This window comes from Lissotriton helveticus, chromosome 4_1 (assembly GCF_964261635.1).
Source record: "Lissotriton helveticus chromosome 4_1, aLisHel1.1, whole genome shotgun sequence".
Taxonomy (NCBI): Eukaryota; Metazoa; Chordata; class Amphibia; order Caudata; family Salamandridae; genus Lissotriton; species Lissotriton helveticus.
The window spans coordinates 653,903,112-653,917,258 of NC_136063.1; positions in this window are offsets into that span (position 1 = coordinate 653,903,112).

Below are 14,147 nucleotides of genomic sequence, written 5' to 3' on the forward strand. Positions count from 1 at the left end.
TCTTATGCTAGGGATTGCTATTGAGCTCTGACTGATGACTGAAGTGTTCTTGTGGGGCTGTATTCTCTAAATCTATCTGAGGTAGGCGGAAGCCTTTCTGTGTACAGCACTGAAGGTACTCATTAGGGCTTTGCAGTGTATTCTGTTTTTTTCCACAAGCAACCAGTGTAGAGATTTTAGATGCCGGCTGATTGTGTTGGTTTAAAACCAACCTGGCTACTGCATTCTATTCTCTCTTAAGCCTATGATTGAGGCCAACTGGGACTCCCAGATAAAGGGAGTTTGAGTTGTCTAATGTGGAAATTACAAGGGCATGTACTATTGTGTTCAGAGTTTGTGCTGGAGTGTTTTCATTCATGCTGTTACGAGCACAAAACAAGTAGCCTAACCGCTTGAATTAGAAGTCTGAAAGATAGCTGTTGATAAAGTTTCAAACGCAGATTCCTGGCCGATCAGGTAGGAGTTGGTGGTTTACCTAGTTGTTTCAAGGCAGTAGTTATGTATTTCCAGTGGAGGTGAATTCCTTTCCCAAAGAACAGATTCTCTGGTGTCCCAGCTTCCAGCTTCAAGCAGCTGTTCTGCGACCACATCGCAACTGCACTCAAAACCCATCACTGATAGATTCCAGAGCTGTTTGTCTGCTTGTTGGAATGCTAGCGTCTATTGAGTGTCATCTACATATGACACTAAGGTTGAAACCCTAAGGTTCTACCAAATGTGCCAGCAGGGCCAAATATTGGTTAGTGTAGGCTCCGTGGCTGGACCCTCCGGGACACCATGTCTCTACTTCCTGTAGAGAGAGAAATAAGTATGGAAGCGGGCACACGGTTGCCTGCCAGACAAAGTATTTCAGCCATTGTCTAGCTATACCTCCCACTTCATCTAACTATTCAAGGATGATGGAATGAGACACTGTGTTGAAGGCTGCCGACAGGTCCAAAAGGTTACCATAGGTTTCAGGCCCTGGTCTAGATTCGTTTTTATGAATTCAGCTACTTCCAGCAAGGTAAACTCCCTACCCAAACCAAGACAGAATCCTGATTGTGACCACAGGAGAAGTAAGTTGTCTTTCAAGTACTGCAGCAGCACCCTGTTCACTATCTTCTCCAGCATTTTGGAAAGACCAGGCAGTAAAAAGAATTGGTCTAACATTTTTATTGTTTTCAGGTCAGCACTAAGCTTCTTTAAGGGGGGGAGAGAGCCTGTGCCTACTCCCAGTAGGTGGAAACACTGCTGGTTTCTTGGGATTAATTGAGTAGTGTGTTGACCGTGGGGTTTAGAGTAGATACTGTTAATTTTAAGACCCAGGGCTGGCATGAGTCAATGGGTAACCTGAGCTGCAAGATCAAATTCCCTGGACTGACTCCGGTAGAATAGGGTTTTTAAAAACACTGAGGCTTAATCTACCCCTGTCATTGGTCCCCTTGGAAACACTATCTTTGTATGCAGAGTTCGGAGTGTTATTCAAGAAACTAAAGACCTTTTCTACTTTCTCAGAAATAATCTGGCAAACTATCACATAGTGCTTGAGATGGAGGCACTTTTTTTTGGTAGGCAACTGAGGAGAGAACGGTTTTTACTACTATTAAAACCTCATTCCGGGCATTGCTTTGTGTTTGGAATTTGTGTCGAGAAAGCCTCCATATGAGCTTTCCGAATGGAGTTCCTGTAGCATTTCGAAGCCTCTTTAGCTAACATTTTTGCCCTATAGTAATAATCTTTTCTCCAGTGGCTTTCTACCAGTTTGCATTTTTTGGACTCTCCTAGTTCTAGGGAAGACCAAGGGGCAGATGGTTTTATTCTCTTCTCCAAGCTCCTTGTTGCTTGGGCAATTTTGTTTAAGACCCCAAGAAGGAGATCATTAAATGAAGAAGTATCTTTTTCCATGTTTCCTTTTTAGAATATGGCTATCCTAGGGCAAGGGCATTCAACAAATTTACTACTGAGACCTTTCGCCAATGTCTAGAGGGTATTTTTGTCTTAGTTTTGAACAGGTGTAATGATCCCGAAAGGAATGAATAAATAAAAATGTACTTGTATAGCGCATGGCTACCCTGAGGCCTCCCAGCGCTGTTTGATAGAAGAGTAGAGGAAAGCAGAAGCTGTGATGTTAAGGGAATGTCTTAAAGAGGTGGGTTTTTAAGAGCTTCTGGAAGGCCAAGAGGTTGTTGTCCTTTCGTAAAGTGAGAGGAAGAGTGTTCCAGATCTTAGCAGCATTAAACGTAAAGGAGCGTCCACCCCATCTGGATCTTCGAATTTTCTTAAGGGCGGCCAGGCATAAGGAGCTGGATCGCATGCTTCTGTGAGGAAAAAAGGGAGTGACCCAAGGAGTGGATAATAGCCGGACCAATTTTCCGGATCGCTCTATGAACTAGGTACATAGCTTTAAACTGTATCCTAGCTGGAATAGGGAGCCAGTGGAGACTCCTCAATGCTGGTTTAGAAGATTGCCCCCGCGGAATCTGGAGAAGGAGGTGAGCTGCACAGTTCTGAGTTACTTGCAGTTTGTGAATGGTGAATTGAGGAGCACCGAGATATAGGGCGTTCCCATATTCAAGGCGAGAGAGAATAAGGGCCTGTACCATAATTCTTCTCACCTGGCAGGGGAGAAGGGGAATGATTTTCCACAACATTCTCATCACGCGGCTGAAAGCTTGGTGGCCTGGTGGTTAAATTCAAGAGAGCTGTCCAGCCACATGCCAAAGCTTTTGATTTGTACCTTTGGAGGGGGAGCAGGGCCCAGGCATACCAGGCACGGGATGGAGGACGGAGGGTTGCCCAGGAACATAATCTCTGTTTTGTCCCCATTGAGCTTGAGGCAGCAGAGTTCCATCCACTCATCCACCGCCTCTAGACAAGGACCTAGGGTGCTAGACGACCCCTCCGATTGATTCAATACTACCACTTTTCTTGTAAATGGGTTCCTTAGGGAGGACTAGGTCAAGGGACCTTTGGATCCAAGCATTAAAGTTACTACTGGCCAGATTAGGGTTAGGATATCTCAGCGGTCATGTGTTATCAAGAGCTATGGTCAACAATTGGGGGAGAGTCTTGACCACTTTCTTTTCAGAGTCGGTGCTGCTCTCGGGCGGGGCAATAGTACGACAGTCTCCCAACTTAGGGGGATCAAAAAATGATCCATCCAGGGGAGTGTGGTAGGAGTGCCTACAACAAGGTTGTGCAAATTGCTAAATACATGGTCAAGAAGGTGACCCTTAACATGTGTGGAGGCAAATCCTTTTTGTTTGAGTTGGATCGCCAGGAGGCTAGATAATAGTTCACTGGCTATATGGTTAGAGGGGTTATCTAGATGAATATTAAAGTCACAGAGTACCGTAAAATTGTCTGGAGCTAGTTCTATATTGGCATCTAAGTTGGAAAGATAAGGGAGAAATTGCCCTAAGGCTCCCAGGGGGCAGTAGATCAGCAGAGCGGAGAAGGTACTCGTAGGTGAGAACTCCAGGGAGAAGGCCATGCTCTCACAGTCTGATAGCAAGGTCAGTGTGGTACGACAATTAAAAGTGTCTTTGAATATAATAGCAAAGCCTCCGCCGGACATGCGATCGACTCTAAGTAGTGCGTAACCTGGGAGGAGGGTTTGAGTAATAGCAGGGTCCGTTTCAATCTGAAGCCAGGTTTCTGTTAGAAAAAGAGCATCTGGCTCAAGTTCGTCTATTAGCAACGCTAATTCCACAGAATGCTTAGGAAGCTATCTGCAATTTAAAAGAAACATCCTTATGGGTGTGCTAGTAGGAAGCCTATAGTGCTTGTGGGGCATTAACTCAAAGTTACAGTGGAGGCAGTGGGACGGGTTACTAGCAATATTCATACAGTGTAAACAGTTGGGATTAGTAACCCCTCTCAGCTCGAGCAGGGAGTAAGAACTGTAGGTTATACAATTTTCGGGGAAATTGCCAGGGGTTGTGGCCCCTGGGCTCGGTTGGGCGCAGACGGGCTTGCCTTTGGCGCGCATCCGCTGCGCTTTTGCGCCATTCCGCCCTAAAATAGATTGGATCAAAGAAAAACTGGAGCATCACCCTGCCAAGATGGCCACCCAATAATGACCCAACCAGGACGTGATAAGCTCGGTACAGCCCTCCACTCAACCAGCATACAGATAGCTGTGGTGGACTGGGGAGTCGGCGAGCATAGAGCAACATGAAAAGGTGAGAGTCCATTTCAATGTGGCTTTAAAAACAATTTAGTGCAAATTTTAAAAACAGTTGGCAAAGCGCTAGCGTAGCAAGATGGGCCGAGGAAGCTCTACTCTCTATCAGCTGCTCGTCAGCGCCCTCCCGCCCTAAATAGTCAGTATCAAAGAAAAACTGGAGCGTCATCCTGCCAAGATGGCCGCCCAATAATGTCCCAACCAGGAAGTGATGAGCTTGGTACCTCCCTCCACTCAACCAGCATAGGGATAGCTGTGGTGGACCGGGAAGTCGACGAGCATAGAGCGACACAAAAAGGTGAGAGTCAATTTCAATGTGGCTTTAAAAACAATTTAGTGCAAATTTTAAAAACAGTTGGCAAAGCGCTAGCGTAGCAACACGGGCCGAGCAAGCTCTACCTTCTATCAGCTGCTCGTCAGCGCCCTTCCACCCTAAATAGTCAGGATCAAAGAAAAACTGGAGCGTCACCCTGCCAAGATGGCCGCTTAATAATGTCCCAACCAGGAAGTGATGAGCTCTGTACCTCCCTCCACTCAAGCAGCATAGGGATAACTGTGGTGGACCGGGGAGTCGACGAACATAGAGCGACACGAAAAGGTGAGAGTCAATTTCAATGTGGCTTTAAAACAATTTAGTGCACATTTTTAAAACAGTTGGCAAAGAGCTAGAGTAGCAACACGGGCCGAGCAAGCTCTACCTTCGAAGGAAGAAAGGGACTAAGAAATGAACAGACGAGATCAACGGTATAGGGCTGCAGCTCTTCAGCACTGTGCAGTTGGAGAAAATTAAGTCTAAGGTATGCCCCAACTTATTTGTTGGACCTACAACTTTTTGCTCTAAGTGTAAATCTGCCCTTGTCTCCTTCAGTTGGCAGGACAGTCTGCAGTTGCAATATTCCATATGTACATTAAAGTCACCAAGGTTAACATATTGGATGTAAAATGGGGAGATGGCATTAGCTAAAATTTCTGGGAAGTTGGCTATGATACCTGGAAGTTGATAAATTAACCCCACTAAAAAGTAGAAATTGGTGTGATTTTAATTACAAACTGTACCATCAGCTTCACCTAGGTCATCCAATTTACCACCTGTACAATGTATTGTGAGCAGTAAATTCCTGCTACTCCACCACCCACTCGATTTGAGCAGTCAGTGTGTCTAATCGAGTATTATGATAGCTAGAACCTAACGGTCTTCTGTCCTTTTCATTTTGCCTCCTGCATCTTGCTGGTTCTTCATGCTCGGTGATGATCAGAGATGGTTCAAAGGTATTTCTGCTTCGAGTGGTCCCAGCGCAGGGTAATCCTCTTGAACAAGGTTTGGATTTCCCAGGTAGTAGCCTATGACTTGCAGTGGTGTTTGGTTCTGGAAGACTTGCCTTGCAGGAAGTCCTTCTACCTCCTTTGGCCGTGGCCACTATTTTGATCAATGCATGTTGCTGGTGTTCATGCTTGGTGGCATAGGAAGGTGATGCAGTGGTGTCTCTGCTTCTAGTGAGCCCAGGCCAGGGGAATCCACTTGAATAAGGCTTGGATTTCGCAGGAAATAGCCTAGGATTTGCATTGCTGTCTGGTTACGGAAAACCTGTCATGCAGGAAGCCCTTCTGTCTTTTGGCCGTAGCCACAGTGGTGACCAGAACATCAACCCTTGTCTGGAGCTGTCATGTTGGTGCACTGGAGATCAGAGGCTTCTGGTCTCTATCCAAGAAGTATCACATCAACCTGTTGGAATTGTGTGCCGCACAAATACCTCTGATCCATGGTCAGTCAATCCAAGTATTAACGGATAACACAATTGTAATGTGGTTTGCCAACAAGCAGGGTGGTGTGGGCTCGCGCTTCCTGTGCCTGTCGGGCTTAAGACAATGGTCTGGACTGTACAGCATCTGTCTGGTGAACTATCTTATGTGTTCTCTGAACGTGCATACGAGCTATCTCAGTCTGCACCACCTTGCCAACCTCAAGTGGCAGCTTCACCCAGAGGTGGTTTGATTCATCTTCAATTTCTGGGGCATCCCTATGGTGGATCTTTTTGGTATGTGAGAGAGCAGGCAGTGTATACAGTTCTACTCCCTGCAATGTCTGCTGAAGGGCTCCCTGGTGCTTGCATTCAATCAGATATGGAGCTTTTTCTCCACTACCCTTTCCCCCATTCATCTGATTCCTTGTACTCTGAAAAAGGTGTCTCTGGACCAGGCACAGATGATTTTCGTTGCACCTGGTTGGCTTTGGAGGGTGCTGTACTCTGCTCTACTTCGCCTATCTCTTTGTACCCTTCTTCCTCTTCCGCTGAGAGTGGACCTATTCTTCCAGCAGGGAGTGCTGGTTCTACACTTGAACCACTGAGGCCTCCACCTAAATGCCTGGAATTTGAGCTTTGCAATTTGAGTTCCTTCGATCTCCCTTGAGATGTGGTCGATGGCATCCTGTCCACTCTTCCTCCAACCACTAAATCAAATTATGCTGAGCATTGGTCCCATTTAATTATCTGGCGTGCTTGGGCAAATATTAATTCCCGTAAGGAGTGCTTGTCTGATTTTTTTTGTTTGAATCTCTTTTATTGAATTTTAAACTAAGGTAAGGGGTTAACAAAGCAGGACAATATACAGTGCCTTTCTAACAAAAGTACAGTACATAACAATTTGGCCAGCATTATTAGACTACGGAGTGGGTAAGTTATGACAGTGCTATATGGAACATCTAAACAAGTATCCAGTAATACATGGCTAATACGTTGCACATGCATCTCAGTGCATGGATGACTCTGTTGACTGTGCATGTGGGCCTAATATAGAGTCCAGGACGTACAATATTGGCAAAGGTATAAGTGTGAAACCAAATCAACAACAAAAGGGGACAATCAACTGAATAAATCTACTCATACGAAACCTACCAGCCCTCCCCATGCCAATCGATAACCCATTGTAGTCTGGAGTGTCCGTGCTGTCAACAGTCGACCCAGAAAATCCTTAGTTAAGGTGAGGGGTGAACATTGATGTACCCATCAGTGCCTCACGTGCTTGTTGTGAACTAAATGGTCAGGTCCCTGCATCTGCCTCGATTACCCCCACTGGGGCATCCTAGGGAATCGGTCTGAAAATCATGCTATATGGTTTACCAGCTGGTAGCTATAGGGATTTTGCACAGCCCTAAATGATATGCTCTGTGCAACGCTATGCTCTCTGCCTGCGCCCAAACGGGCAGCGACTGCCTCCAGGCCACCAGGGTCGGGGGAATCTGGTGACCTCCATGTCTCGGGATGAGGTGCTTAACTGTCAGCTTGCCCAAATTGAGTAAGCAGGAGCTGACCTTGTGCTTCTTACTCCCATGAAAAGGCCCAAGATGCATGCTTCCCATGAGTGCGTCACAGTACACCCTGTGCAGCCGGCCAATTGGGTCATGACGCCCCACCAGTAAATAGTTACGGGAGGACAGGCCCACAACATATGAAAAAGGTCAGCGTTGGGCAGGTGGCATTTAGAACAAACTGCGTCAGTGCATTGAAAGTAACGGTTAATTTTGACAGGAGTGAGGTCAGCCCTTTGGACAATGTAATACTGAATGAGGCGGAAGAGCTGGGTTGTGAGGGACTTAGACCGGGCCGTCTATTATGGTAGCCCACACTTGGTCCATGCACCGATGAGACAGATCCTTCTCCCAGTGGCACTGCAAAGGTAAAAGTGATGCTGCAGTGTGGTAGTACAGCAAACCCGCAAACCAGGTGTGAGGGGCCTACCCATCCCCATACTATGTAAATATTGTACAGTAAGGTGCGTTGAATGTTCCTGCAGCATATTGCCTCATTGGGCACTTAGAGCTGCAAGCAATGAGGTGTACAGAAGAAATTGGTCAAGGTAAGAGAGAAGACCCCTCGTGTTCCAGGGAACAGGGTACTAAACGACCATGCAAGTCTAAGGAGTATCCCTGGACTGACTTTTGGACAACAGTTTATATGGTAATTTCACTTAGATCACACCTCATCCATACATGTACTCTTTGGAAACAGGCCAAGAACTAAAATGTAACGTTTACACTCTTTTATTAAAATATAATCTGATTATTCTTAGTTAAAATTTCAGAAGAAACAAGTATTCTGAAGGCATACAATGTAAAGACATCATACATTTAAATAAAATACATACACATTTTTATAAATGCAGTGCATAAAAGAACACCCTAATATGGTAAGTACATTTCACAACACATTTGTTTCCAATAGAAATAAAAACCAAACATAAAACCCCCTGTATTAGAAAGATATCCGTCAGTACAAGATAATATCTCTATACAACAAACAATGCCTAACAGTTCATGGGCATCATTACATTTTAACTTCTAATTTTTTTAACTTAAAAAACCTCTAAATCTGGCTCATTACACAGACCTTTAGTATACAGTTACTTTATATAACCATCGGTTTATCTTTATCTACAAATTAGATATATTTCTAATATACAGAAGGATACCAATTACATGAAATCGATGACCCCGCTAAAATCTATCCTGAGGAAGGTGTGACCATATCTACGGTATAAACACTGAAACGCGTCGACGCACTGAGCAATAGAGAATCCAAGTAAAGCCTAGAGGACACCAGTTATATGCCAATTTAGGAACTCTGGTGGTAACACACTAATTGTTTAAAGGCTATTGGATCCCACTAATTTGTAGAAATATCATTCGAGCTATCTGAATACAGGGGGTTTTATGTTTGTTTTTTATTTCTATTGGAAACGAATGTGTTGTGAAATGTACTTACCATATTAGGGTGTTCTTTTATGCACTGCATTTATAAAAAAAAATTATGTATTTTATTTAAATGTATAAGTTGTCTTTACATTGTATGCTTTCAGAATACTTGTTTTTTCTGAAATTTTAACTAAGAATAATCAGATTATATTTTAATAAAAGAGTGTAAACGTTACATTTTAGTTCTTGGCCTGTTTCCAAAGAGTACATGTATGGATGAGGTGTGATCTAAGTGAAATTACCATATAAACTGTTGTCCAAAAGTCAGTCCAGGGATACTCCTTAGACTTGTACAGAAGAAATTGGCCTGGGTATAGGGTCGCCTCCTCCTCCACTAGTGCGGCGTAAGGCACTAGAGCCCTATTCCGGTACAGGTCTCGCAGTGTGTGAAAGCCAGCCAGGCATAGCACTCCGCTATTGTGGTGGTGGCGGCACAGCCGCTAGGTGTGCCGAGTAGAGGTAAGGCCGGCATGCAGACGATCGTGGATCACAATGATACGTGGCATTAAGAAGAAGTGGTTCAGGCGGCTTCTTGGGGGTGCAGGGGTGAAAGGGCCGAAGGATCTCTGCTAGGAGAATCCAGGCCAGTGAAAGCATGGCTGTGTCTGACAAGTGTAAACCCACCAACCTCCTGGCCACCCGTTGGAGCTGGAAGGCAAGATAATACTGTTCCATGTTTGGCAATGCAAGTCTGCCATGGTCAGTAGGCAAATATAGCTTTGACAATGCCACCCTGCAGTGCGAGTCACTCCAAATGAACTCTCTCATGAGTCCATCAAGAGAGGGAAAGAAAGGGGGTGCGAAGTATAGGGGTAGGTTAGTGAAATAATAGAGCAACCAGGATAAGACCACCATTTTGAGAAGGGCTATGCGACCCATGAGAGACAGTGGGAGCATGCGCCAGAAGAACATCTGGGATCTGATGGCTGTTGTAACCTTCACATGGTTACCGTCAAACAAGTCGACTGACTGATGACACAACCTGACTCCCAAATATTGAAATGTGTCTGGTTACCAAGCTATGGAAACTCCACGGGGGACAGAAGAAAGGTCAGGGTACCCATGAGTGAAGTGAAACAGGCATGATTTAGCCCAATTAACCCTTAAACCAGAAAGAGCCGCAAAGCCGTTAAGTGTGCGGGCTAAGGCATCAGGAACCAAGCGTATGTCCTGAAGATACAGGAGAAGATCGTCGGCATAGTGGAAATCGCTTGGATAATGTCCCCCAGGTGGGTGCCTCAAACTGCACCTTGCACTCAGATAGCAGGGGAAAGCGGTTCAATAGCTATGCAGAAAAGTAGTGGGAAGAATGGGCATCCTTGATGTGTGCCTCCGCATACTGGGATGGGGTACAATATATAGGAGTCTGTTTTGACTCTAGGGAGCGGTTGAGTTTAGAGCAGCCGAATCAAGCAGAGAAAGCAGCTCCCAATAGCGTACGAAACAGGGTGGCAAATAAAAATGTAACAAATGAAACACTGCAAATTTAAGAAGGTATTTTGAGTCGGTATTAATATAGGCAAGGGTGGATAGGAGCCCAGGGCATTGGGCTCCCGGTCTGGTTTGCGTAAGGAGATGAGCAAAACCTGTCACAGGGGCTAGGAAAGGCAGGAAGCAGATAGGGCCTCCCATAGAGGGCATGTGTTGAGGGGCCAGTAAAGAGGCATAATGCTTTGTAATACTCTGCCCGCAGGCTGGCCAGACCTAGGAACTTTCCAGTCACCTGAGCCCTTATTGCCTCTTGGATTTCAGAGAAAGCAATGAGTTTGTCAAGTCCTGCCCACTGTTCAAGTGTGATGGTGGGCAAATGGATTGCACAAAAAAATGCATCCAAACTGTCCTGGTAAGACTGTGCAATTGACTGGTATATCAAGGTGTAATAAGGCATTCGTTCCCTATGTATGTCATGTTGGGCACAGAGGAGGCATCCCGCAGAGGTGTGCAGCAAAGGAATTGGGTGTTTAGGTTGGGCTAGTAGCCAGCCCTCGCGGTCTGACGAGCCATGGGTGTGAGAGGAGTGTGCAGAGCAGCCATTCCAGCAGCAAAGTATGTTTTGCGGCACACTTCCGCTAATGGGTGTGTGTGATCAGGGTCCTGTATCGCCGGGGTCTCGTGATGCGGAAGCGTACGCTCAATACGGGAAATGTCACCATCAAGCTGTTTGCGGATATTCCATTTCAAACTCAAACAATGCCCTCTCATGGTCACCTTGAAGGCTTCCCATTCTATCAGTCTGTCGGAAGCAGAATTGCAATTAAACTCGTAGTAGTCGGCAATAGCGGTGCCTAGAGAAGCACAAAATTGTGTTTCTTCGAGTGCTGTGGCTTGGAGGCGCCAAGTGAGGATGGTTGGTATACTTGCCTCCCATGCAAGCTGCAAGAATGTGGGGTTGTGGTCCAAGTGCATATGCCCCAGGTAGTCCATCCTCAGGACAGTAGGAAGAAAGTTAGGCGACTCCACAAAGAGATCTATCCGAACGTGTAGGTTGTGCTGGGAAGAATAAAAGTAGTACACATCTGTAACAGGGTTGGAGGACTTACTAAATAAATATAAAACACACCAGGTCATTTTAGCTGGGGACTTTAATCTAAAAGACCTAGACAAATTGGTAAGCCCTCCCCGGGGATCAGGAAGGGCGGCACCTCTGCACGACCTTTTCCTCAGTTCCAAATTAACATCAACACATGTATTGAAAAAAATCCGCTCGAATGCCTGGCAGCCACAGCCTACTTTTCGGAACGTGTCCAGAATTGATTATATCATGATAAGCGGAGAATTGGCGGATAGAATGACTGACTTTGAAGTTGAGAATCGGCAGGAAAGCGATCATAGGCCATTAAGAGCAATATTCCCGTCCGCCACCCCCTACCAATCCATTGGGGAGCCAAGTGGGGAGGAGAAACACAACGTCCTGCGGAGGATCAAGTGGACGGATATGACAGAAGGGAAACTACAGACATGGTTGGCCCAGGCACAGGAAGGGAGTCTGCTCACAGTGGATCCTCCCATAACAGGATGGGAGCAAATCATTGAGGATTTACAAAACAAGCTCGGGAACCCCACTCCACAAAAAAAACCAAAGATAAATGAGCAACTCAGCAGAAGAAATAGCCGCCCTCAGGACTTACGGGAACTTAAAAAACTCCTACGTAAGGCTCTCGCTGTCAAGAAAAGAGGGGGCAGTCAAATAGAGGGACCACCGATACCCGCACTGAGGACTACCATAAGGAAGAAGCAATGGGAACTCAAAAAAGCCGACACGGAAAGCAAATGGCTTAAAGTTTTTACCCTTCTGAAACAAAAGAACTCAGCACGACTCTGGAAATACATCAACCAGCTGAGCAATCGAGGACCAACGAGAGAAAACGGGGTAGCAGAAAAAGAGTGGACTCAATATGTGAAACAGCTATATGCAACAGTCTCCAGCAACGAAGTCCCATCGATGGTCAAGGCAGAGTCGATCGAGGAAGCCTTACAGACCAGCACATATCCAGAAGTCGTGACTTCGAGCCCAGCTAACACCCCACGGGGTAATAGCTCCCCGGGCGACGCTGGCGATACCTTATCAACCTGGACCAACACCCGACAGGTCAATAAAACCATCAAGCGCATGAGGAATGACGGCGCTCCGGGGCCCAATGGGATTCCAGCGCCGGCCTTCAAACAGGCACCCGAGTTCTGGGCCGCACTTTTAACTCCGCTCTTCAATCACACCTATTTGACCGCCACAACCCCCGACTCTTGGAGGGGCTCTATACTGTTTCCAATCTTCAAAAAAGGTGACCGTCTAGAGCCGTCAAATTACAGGCTCATTGCCCTGCTTGATCTGGAGGCCAAGGCCTATGCACGCCTGTTACTCAACGACCTAGAAAAATGGGAAGAAGAGGAAAACATAATACCCACGTACCAGACTGGCTTCAGGTCTAAGGCATCTACCATGGATAACGTCCTGGCGCTATCATATCTCTCCGCCCAGGCAGCCTCGAAGAATCATCCCCCACTATTCTGCTGCTTTGTAGACTATAGTACAGCGTTCGACAAAGTGGACAGAAAACGCCTATGGTGGAAATTAGGAAAGTGGGGCCTTCCACCGAAACTTCTAAAGGCAATTATGTCACTATATGAGGCTACCTGGGCGCGGGTCAAAACAAGCGCTCAGACAGTTTCTGCCAAAATAGCCACAGTAAATGGGTTGAAACAAGGGTGTGTCCTGGCCCCCATCCTTTATAACCTATACACCGCGGACCTGGGAGAGGCCCTAAAAGGTGCCAGCCTAGTAGCCCCCAGACTAGGAAGAGCGAGGCTACCGATTCTACAGTATGCCGATGACACGGCTATAATGGACCATACGAAGATTGGCCTACAAAGAGCATTAACTGCCCTAAACAGTTTCAACATCGCTAATAGTTTAACAGTCAACCAAGGGAAAACAAAGGTTATTATCTTTGTGTCCTATCACCGGAAACGGCATGCACAGTGGCAGCTGGGAAACGCTCAAATACACTCGGTGGCCTCATACAACTACCTAGGAGTCTGGTTCTCGGAACGGGCCAAAGCAAGTGTACACCTAAATCAGCAGGCCTCGAAAGCCAACAATGTAACACATCTGTTAAGACAACTAAGTCACAACCTGATCAGTCCATCGGCAAGCCCAATTCTGATAGCCCTAAGAGCAAAACTCCTTCCAGCAATCTCCTATGGTCATCTTGCCTTCCCCGGGAAGCTGGACGCCTTTCTTAACTCTGCCCAAGCTAAGGCCTACAAGTCGGTGCTACATATACCTAGATCAGCAAGAAGATCCAGGCTGAGACTGGAACTTGGTCTAGCAAGGCCAGACATGATCGGCCAGGGGGAGCTGATCAAGCTGTATCTAAGGATATTAAAGGCCTTGGTTAATTCTCTAAAACATCACTTGAGATCTATCTTTGAAGACTCAGCCTCGACATGGCATTCCAGGCTGGGCAACGCAATCAAAGTTTTGATGATAGCGGAAGAAAACTTCTCTCGGCTGGACATTCCATTGGCTGCCTGGAAGAGAGCCATCAACAAACAAGTGTACGAAACCTCCTTCGAACTTGATTATAAAACCCTACGCTGTAGCTCTCAATTGGAACCGCTAAACAACTCATATACTGTGGGAAAAGCACAACCTTATCTAAGCGAGGCCGTCACAACACAGGTCCGAAGTAAAATTCTATTTATGAGGCTGACTATGCTTGGAATAGCAGA